Raw genomic sequence first — 8909 nt, 5'->3', positions numbered from 1 at the left:
TTTGTGTCTTTTCGGTTTCCTTTCGGCGCTTTTCGTAGAATTTTTGAAAAATTATTAAGATCGGACGGATCTGAATAGAACTCGATGCGCTGCAAATAGCACTTAACATTTTTTAGAGATCATGCAAATGTATGTTTTAATTGTTGCAGGGAGAGGGATTCGAGATGTTAAAGTGCGAAAGAATTTTATCTCCCGCATGTATATAGCTTTTGCGTTATAAATCTTCAATTTTATTTAATTATCCTTTTGTAATTCGATGTGACAGTCGGATTATTAGCGACGCGACGGATCGGCGCGAGGCGCGTTCGGGCCGTGTCCGGTTCGGCAGCTGTTTAGCATAAGGGCAAATTGCTTGAAAAAATAATAATTCTCTTGCGCTGCCGTCGCCTCGCCTCTCGCCCGTCTTTCGCGATCCGCGCCTCCTTCCACCATTATCCGGAGATGCGGCAGGTGGCGATGACGTTCTCGCGCTCGGCCGTTCGGCTACCTGCCTCGAAAACGCGAGCGTGCGCCGGTTTTACCCGCCGCGCTACGCCACGGGCGGCAGCATCACATACGCATGTAACACACGTGTGCATGATCGCCGTCGGCCGGAATCGCCACGAGTTGCACGTGTAACACAGGCGTTAGGGGAGTAACCTGGGCAAGTTGACGCGCGGGGGCTGCATGGAGCCGCAGGGGCGAGAGGCGGCAGTGTAAGAAAGATGCGTGCGCAACGAGATACGCACGCGGGAGTACAGAACAGAAGAAGCAACCGGGTATGCAAATATTTAAATGATCGTATTATTTGCGCGCACGGATGAATTCGGGCCTCACAAAAGTATTTGCATATTCGTACAACTTCGAAATGAAGCGAGTACTCAGAATATATCGGATTCCGTTCTGTGCCTACTCCGTCATTTAAGCATCGAGTTAATTGATCCTAATAACGGTTGATAAATTAAAGATTAAATAAAAATTGGATCGGGTTTTATTGATTCGTCTTCTATTTGTCGTATGGTATCAGTTGTACCCATTGAGTTAGCTAACCCAAACCTAGTAAAAGATTTAATTAATCTGCCCGAAGTAAAAGTGTGCCGCATCAAATCGATTATATGGATATATCGAATAGCGTTTTTCTTAAAGGAAGGAAAAAGGGCAATCTCGAGCAGGAGCAAACGTTTTTAAAAGGCACGATTCTCGCGTTTGAAAAGCGACGAGTTACAGCAACAATCTTGATTAGTTAATTACCAGGGATGTAGTCCCGTTACAGATAAAAATAAATACATGGAAAAGGTACATGAAACATGTTCCGTGTAGACCGTACTAGATAACACGTTGTCTATAGTGCGAGCGGAAGAGAGGAAATCGATTTAAGCGTTGATCGATTTTGACGCCACCGGAGTCTCGCGAGAGGTACTATTTATGACTTCCACTTGACTTCCATTTGCAATTAGAGCATCTCTATGCGCGATTCACGGATGGCAGTTTCGTTGCCTGCAGATGAAGCGAAAGAATGCCGACCGGGCGAGCGAGCAGGTGCTCGGAACGCAACATCGCGATACGGGCTCTCCTCTCTTCTCTTTCAATATCCTCTCTCACGCTACGAATGTCCCTTACGTTCCTCGCCCTTCTCGCGAACATATCGTTCTCAAGTATCAAGTATCTTAGACATTTCGCGGACGAACAAGATAACTGAGGAAAATCGATACATTTGAACAGTTTAAATATCCTGTTATATTCTAAAAAAAAAAAAAAAAAAAAATAGTGACATCAAAAATGCCACTCTTGACAAACGCAAAAGATGTCGATAATCTTTTGCATGACACACGGTCGTTTCGAATGAAATTTGAGATAAGATTGTTCGCGTTTTCTAACTGGTGTTCGAATATGACTCTTTTTATCTATATGCGTTGCAAAGATTGTGAAAAAAGATTCTAAATTTGTAAGGAATTAGAAATAGAAAATTAAGTGGCGGTGAGACAATCTGCCGTCGTCAACTACTATATCGTCGCTACGAAAGATAAAGGTCAGGAGATGCTATTTTGCGGAACCGTATAGCAACAATGAGAACCGCAAGGCTTACATGCGTGCACGTACCGCGAGGCTGATTATGCGTTTGCAGCGCAAGGACACGCGATCCGGCTCCACGCCTCTTATTTTCGTGTGAGGGCCCGAAAAGCCCGAACCGAACCGTGGGTACGCACCTGCTAAGAGGCAGGCGCAGGTGCATTTATCCGCCTTCATAAGCATTACTTAATTTTCGACGGTTACACACATAGCGCGAGTATAGTAATTGGCTCAGTGCATACCTGACTTGAAAAGGGATAAAAGGGCGCTCGTCTTGAACGGTTATGTTCGACTTTATGTCACGAGCGTTCCGTCGTTCCCGGTTCCTTTATCGTTCATACATTTTCTTTAATTTGACGTGAAATGACTAAAATACTTAATATTGAAAATCATAAAATGACGAGAGAAAACGTAATAGCTAATAATAATTGCCGGTCCTGTTATAAAAGAAAAAGAAGAGACACATCCCGGACGATCGTGCTTGCCTTGATCATAAATGTTCCACTCCTCTCTTTCTTCTTAATTCTTTCCCCCTCTTTCTCTCTCGTTACACAATTAGTATATTAATATATAACATTAGTTTTAATTAAAACATATAATTTTTAATATTACATTGTAGACATAATATTTCTTAATGGGTGTTGGTGTGTGCGTTGTGTTTTGTGTTAAATAATTTATTTAATTAGGAAAGAACAAAAATGTGTGTAAAAAATAATTTCGTTACAAAAGAATTAGAGAGGATACTTACTGTTTGAATTCCTAATACGATTCGACTAAAAGTAGCCTTCGCAAGCTTTTTAATGTTCGCTCGATACGCTCATATGTCGGCTAGATCAATTTCAACGTTTCGTTAACAAAGATTGCTCTATCATTTTGAAACAGAACACATTGCAGAGTTTGAGCACTTGATTACTGGCGCATTAGCGATTTTTGCACTGGCACATTTTGATCATTTTTATCATATTTCGCCGCAAATGCAATAGTGTTCATATACATAAACAATTTTAAAACATGTGGAATTATTTTAGAGAACACGAACGAGAACAAAGATGAATTTTTGATAACATTATTGATAATACGATCCGTGTATAATAATCCGAGTAACAGTTTAGAGATTTTCAATCTAATTTTGGACTCTGCAAATTTACTTTCACAAATTTTAAGTTTAATTTTAAGATGAGTTTTAAAGAAAGTTTGTTATTATTCTCCGTTTAATTTTTATATCGTGTAATGTACACACGTGACGCGTACGTACATCTTCATTACATATAAAACTCGCAAGACATCGAATATTTTCGTTTATTCTTTACCGAGTGTTATTATTTTAAATTTTCTTTCGAGATTCGTATCGTAACAGAGTCACAATACAGGGTCTTTTTCATGATTCGACTTAGGAATTCGACTTAAAGCTGTTTTAAACGGCGGATTGACCGGCACGAAGCGCCCATCGCGCCGAGAGAAATCGCGAAGAAGAGCGCCGAGGAGGAACCGAGAGAACGAGGGACTTAGGTGCAACAGCGGCTATAAAGCAAGATTAATGAGGCGAAGTGCGCTCTGGTAGGAAGCTGTCATGGTCCTGGCGCCAGCTGACCAGACGACTCGCACAACCAGCCACGGTATCGACCACACATACACCTACATGTATTTCACCCACACACACGCATACGAAATACATGAATCCGCGAGCTATGATCCAAATCCTCCTCTCTTTCTCCTCATCATGACGACGAACTCGCTCGTTTTGCGTCCTCCAGAAAATAGATCTCGTCAACGTAATCTAACAACAATTAATGATCCGGCGTAACGACAAAAATATCTAAAAATTAGAAGAAGATACGATAAAAGAGCGGAGAAGAAGTATAATAACAAGTGATTAATGTGGATTTCTTATGTGTATTTAGGCGAAAATTGAAGGACTTAAAACATAAATAGGTACTTCTGCCGCGTGGTTCCATGCTATTTTTTCTTTAGAATTGAGGGATGTTGAAGTTTCACTGATTGTAAACAAGCAATTATGAACCTAGAGTTTTATTAAGAAGGCCCTAAGGTAAAATATACAGAAGATTTCTTAATCACTATTAGGTTTAAAACACTAGTTTGTACTCATAAGGAATAAATCTTTCTTCTGTTTTCCGTTATACAAGAAATGTGCCTCGTAATTTCTTACGAGGCCCGAATCTATTCCTATATATATAACGAGGAATATTAACAACATTTGAAATTTTAACAAGTCTATGTATCAAAATGTCATACTTTTATCCCTTATTTATCATATAATAAGAAAATTATTACGATAGTTGATTACTACAGAACGGGACGATTACAACAGGAGATAATAATAGGTGATTATTATCATCTGTCATTATATCACTCGTTAACTCTCTTAAAACCGTTAATTAAAATCGATCTCCCACATAAATGATAAGATTCATATGAAACCTGCTATGAATTAATTCATGCCTCCCCATTGATAACTTCTTAACCCATATGCGATAATTTTTTCAGGCGAGGGACTGATTGATCTCTTTATCGGCGACGATCGTGACATTCAAGAACGCGGGGCTATCTTTCAGGGCTGTGGGCAAAGAAAACGCGGCAGTCTGCGGTCTGCGTGCGTGTGTGTGTTTACGTGTTCTCGACGCGGCCTTCCGCATCTTCTTCCCAGGCTGCCATCGATGATCGGACCGACTATAGTCTCGTGATGGTCGGCGTCGAGAGAGGAGTTCGGGACACCTGTCTCCGACGGTTATTCCACGTTAAGTACATAACATAACCAGTTTCGCAACGCGAGCTCGACTAAAGCCCCGCCGCGGCTATACCAATCGATTCGCCGGATACACGGACGCACATGCATCGCACACGCATAAGAATCGGACGCAGAGGACCGCTCGCTCGCACGCGTGCACGCATATAAGATCATACACGCGCGCGCGCATGCACGCACGCACGCACGCACGAACGCAGGGATGGACGGCCGAATTAGGCGAACGATTACGAATGCGGCAAATCGAATCGCGATAACGTACAGGGTGTCCTGGGATTGCGGTAGTTTCTATCAATTATATAGGAATCCCCCCGGGCAATGTAAAGACGATCTTTGGATATACTTTAATTCCAGAGCAATTTTCTGGTTATCTATATTTTATGCGATTTATGTATTTATGTTTATGAGTTATCGGATAATGTTGAAAACTGCAGAAATATGTTATGTCGAATTAAAATATTACGTGCGAGATGACATAATGAGAATTAAATATATCTATATATATATAATTACTTTAAAATGTACCGTTCCGGTAAGTAAAATATTTTACTTAATTATATTTTATAGTCGAGATATTTTTGATTCTTTCAAAAACATAAATAAAATAATTAAAATCAAAATATAAATATTAATACAACAATGTTACATTTTGCGTCAAATAAATAACTAATAATTAATAACTGATAAAAAAATATGATATAATGTTTTTATAAACACTTTTTTCTCAAAAAATTTAAAGTTTATAAAATATCTAGGAATTTCCCCGAATTATCGCGCTTTCTCCCAGCTGCGAACTCCTTAATCAATTTGGCGTCGATTTCTCTTTAGCGAAAGTTTAATTGGACGTCATCTTTTTCGCGCCTTCTTTATTTTCAGCATCAAGCGGCAATTAAACGGCACTTCGATCTCAGCATTTAAACTTCCGTTAAACTGCAGCCCATGAGAAATTGCACAAGGAAGATGACAGTCGTTTATTTGCAAACTTAAAACTTGGCTCGTAAAAATTTCGAATCACTTATAAATTTAAGAAATAAACATATTTAATTTTAAGAAACAAATTTTTAAAATATATTAATAATCTTAGAAATATGTATATATTGGCTTGAAATTGCTCAAAGATCAATAGATTAGATCTGCCGTAGATCAATTTATATTTACATTTTTATCGGATAGCAAATTCTGTATATTCGTCTTGCTGTGACGGGCATTTGCACGAATACGATTGTATTCGATAGAAGCGCGTATTGTAGTTGCGTATTCTCTAACATTAGAAAATCTAGAAAGTATCATTTTTATATCGATATCAAAACATTTAATCCGGATTATAAATACAAAAAATTAGAAATCTTTGGTTGCAAATAAATCCCACTTTAATATATGGATTTTTTTCAAGAAAACTTTTTCGTTGACATATCATATGTCTAATCAGAGTCTAAAGTATTTTATTACGCACTTAAATGCAATACTCTCTTAAATTATTAGGATATATAATGTTGAAAACCGCGCAGAATAATAGATTGCGTTTTCGTTCTATAGGTATGGAGTTCGGATTATTCGGAAAAATCCATTAGACAGTAGCGAGACGCGATTTCCGAGACACCCTCTACACGCCGTCGTATATTAGGTTCCGACCGCTGCGGCCGGACGAATACAAACGCGAATACGAATGGCAAATGGCGGGTGACAAGGCATCGGCATCTGCGCTTAATTAATGCAACACCGGCCGCAACGATACGGCGAGGAGGAGCCCATGAGAATGCTGCGGAACGATCGCTATGCCCGGACCCGGAGAGAGCACAGCGGATCGTGCCTCACGGAACGACGGAACGGCGATGAGGACGACGACGGTGTCCAAACCAGTCCGGGGTATTCAATTATGCGCGCCATCGACCCGCGCTTCGCGTCTCCGAATCGACTCGCACGAATGAAAAAGAAAACACGTCCGGGAAACCGATTCCCTTTTTCCGCGTAAGCATCGATCGCGCCGATAGCGCGAGGCATCTGTGATCGATCTTCGTGAAAGAATAATAATAAGAGTCAAGTGGTGATTCAGCGGCGGCCGTTTCGGACTAACCAGTTCTGCGAGAGCTCAAGAACTTGAATCTTGATTTGCGAGATTTTATGTAATTTCACTTTGGAATCAATTAAATTAAGTTTAACCTAATTTATGAGAGATTCTACATATATATATATATGTTTCTAATTAGTGCACTAATTAGGAAGTTATTACGATGTTAAATATTGAAATAATCCATTCATAATTAGAAATTAAATACTCAAATTTTGCTCGGTACTTGTAAATCATGCGGAAATTCAAAACTGTACCATCAGCCACATTATTTCTACTTGTTACTAATGAAAAACTATTACTATTACTATAATAATAAAAAATTTCACATTATAAGATATATCTTCATCAAACTTAGCTTCAATATATATCAATCTAATTTCCTAATCTAATCTCTTTATATACGACAATTCCATTCGTTCTATTTATTCTTCAAATTCATCCATAAAAGTTAATCTAAAATAATGACTACTCTTACCTGTCCTACATAACAAAATGCTTTTTTCAGTCGTCAATCAACATTTGTCAAATTATCATCAACGGAGTCGTGGATCGTTCTGCCCAAGGCAAAGACACGCCAATCGCAAATATCCAAATAATAGCGCGGCGACGCACGCGCGCCTTATTAAGCATCGGTATTTCGAGATAGGTAATAGTTCCGATTTTTTCCTCCTTCCCCTAATTTATCCCTCTACTCGTGCGGACACCCACGAGAGGACGACCGTCTCTCTGTGTCTCTGTGCGAAAGCAATCCTCTGTATGAGATGCGACAGCGCGGCGCCAGACAGCCTCGTGCGCGCACACGCAGAGAGCCGGGTTTTCTCGTCGCTCGATTCCCGCTGCGACGAACGCTTCGAGGAACGAATGCGACCACGGCTTGGTCCTCGGCTTACGTAAGTAAGTCTCGACCGTACCCGTGTGGCGATACGACCGCGACCGCCGACCACGCGAGGTCGGCGCGAAGGGATGCACTTGCAACCCCGCGGCGGCTTTCCAAGAAAGCGAAAACAAGTCCGAGAAGTCACCGTGTTGCGGGTACAGTGCGCGAGATGCTTTATCTTACAATTAGACTCGGATGTTGCTGGCTTTTCTCAGAACGTACATAAGATAATTAATATGAAAATGTGAATATGTCAATATATGACGATGTTATACTTCATATTAAACAGATCACTAAATTCGTCCTCTTGAAAAATGATGTAAATACGTAAAAATATAGAATTTCTAAAGTCGTTTCTATCAATGTTAAATTGCTGCAAGACGAGTGAAGCTTAATCAGTATTTTTTACATGTGTTCCTTCTTTTCAAAACATTAAAATAAATTTCATCTTGATTGTGTAAGATCAATGACAATTGAGCGCAAGATTAATAATCTTAAAATTAAATAATAAAGTAATTATAATAATTACATATTAAACCTCTGTGAATGCCGATAAACCGAAAATAATAGTCCAACGCAAAATATTTAAAGACCTAAATAGAGACTCGATCTCTACAAATTAAAATTAGTTATTATTAATTAAAAAGTATTTATTCCACGACTTTCTGGAGAATTGATATAAATACATACATGATGCTTCTCTTTATAAGCACTTGCAAAAAAAAAAGTTAAATCTTTGTAAAAGAGAAAAAAATATTTGTTCGCTCTGTCGGGGCACTTTTTTCCTTCTCCGATTAAAGTTTCCATTGGGATGTTGTAAAACTTATCCGACGAGCTTGCTTCGTAAGTTACAAGCGTACGTACGCGGAAGTTTAGCAAAGTTTCCGCGTTGCTAGAAAACTACCTGCGTGCGTGTGCCATTTAGAACGCGTAAACGCGAGCGAGATCAACGGGCAGATGCTCGGCTCGTCGGCTCCCTTTCCTGGCCGGTCCCAAATAGGATAGGGAGTCAAGTAACTCGGCGCCTACCGGCACCGCGGCGGGCGGCGATAGTAAACCTACTCGTCTCTATTGCAACCTTGATATACGCGACGTATACACACGTGGTATTCGTATTCGTATTCGCGGTAGCCAGATAGCGGCTATCG

The 8909-nt window shown here is 39.9% G+C and overlaps 1 long non-coding RNA gene across 1 annotated transcript in view; it reads right to left on the bottom strand.

Moving 5' to 3' along the window:
* The window catches only part of LOC143903890 (uncharacterized), a 96096-nt gene that overhangs the window by 84967 nt on the left and 2220 nt on the right, over positions 1-8909 (bottom strand). The window lies entirely within an intron of this gene.

The sequence above is a fragment of the Temnothorax americanus genome, unplaced genomic scaffold, assembly GCF_048541705.1.
Source record: "Temnothorax americanus isolate GAGA-0224 unplaced genomic scaffold, ASM4854170v1 Scaffold5, whole genome shotgun sequence".
Classification (NCBI taxonomy): Eukaryota; Metazoa; Arthropoda; class Insecta; order Hymenoptera; family Formicidae; genus Temnothorax; species Temnothorax americanus.
Note: the sequence above shows the minus strand (reverse complement) of the source record. Positions and strands in the feature narration are given on the sequence as shown.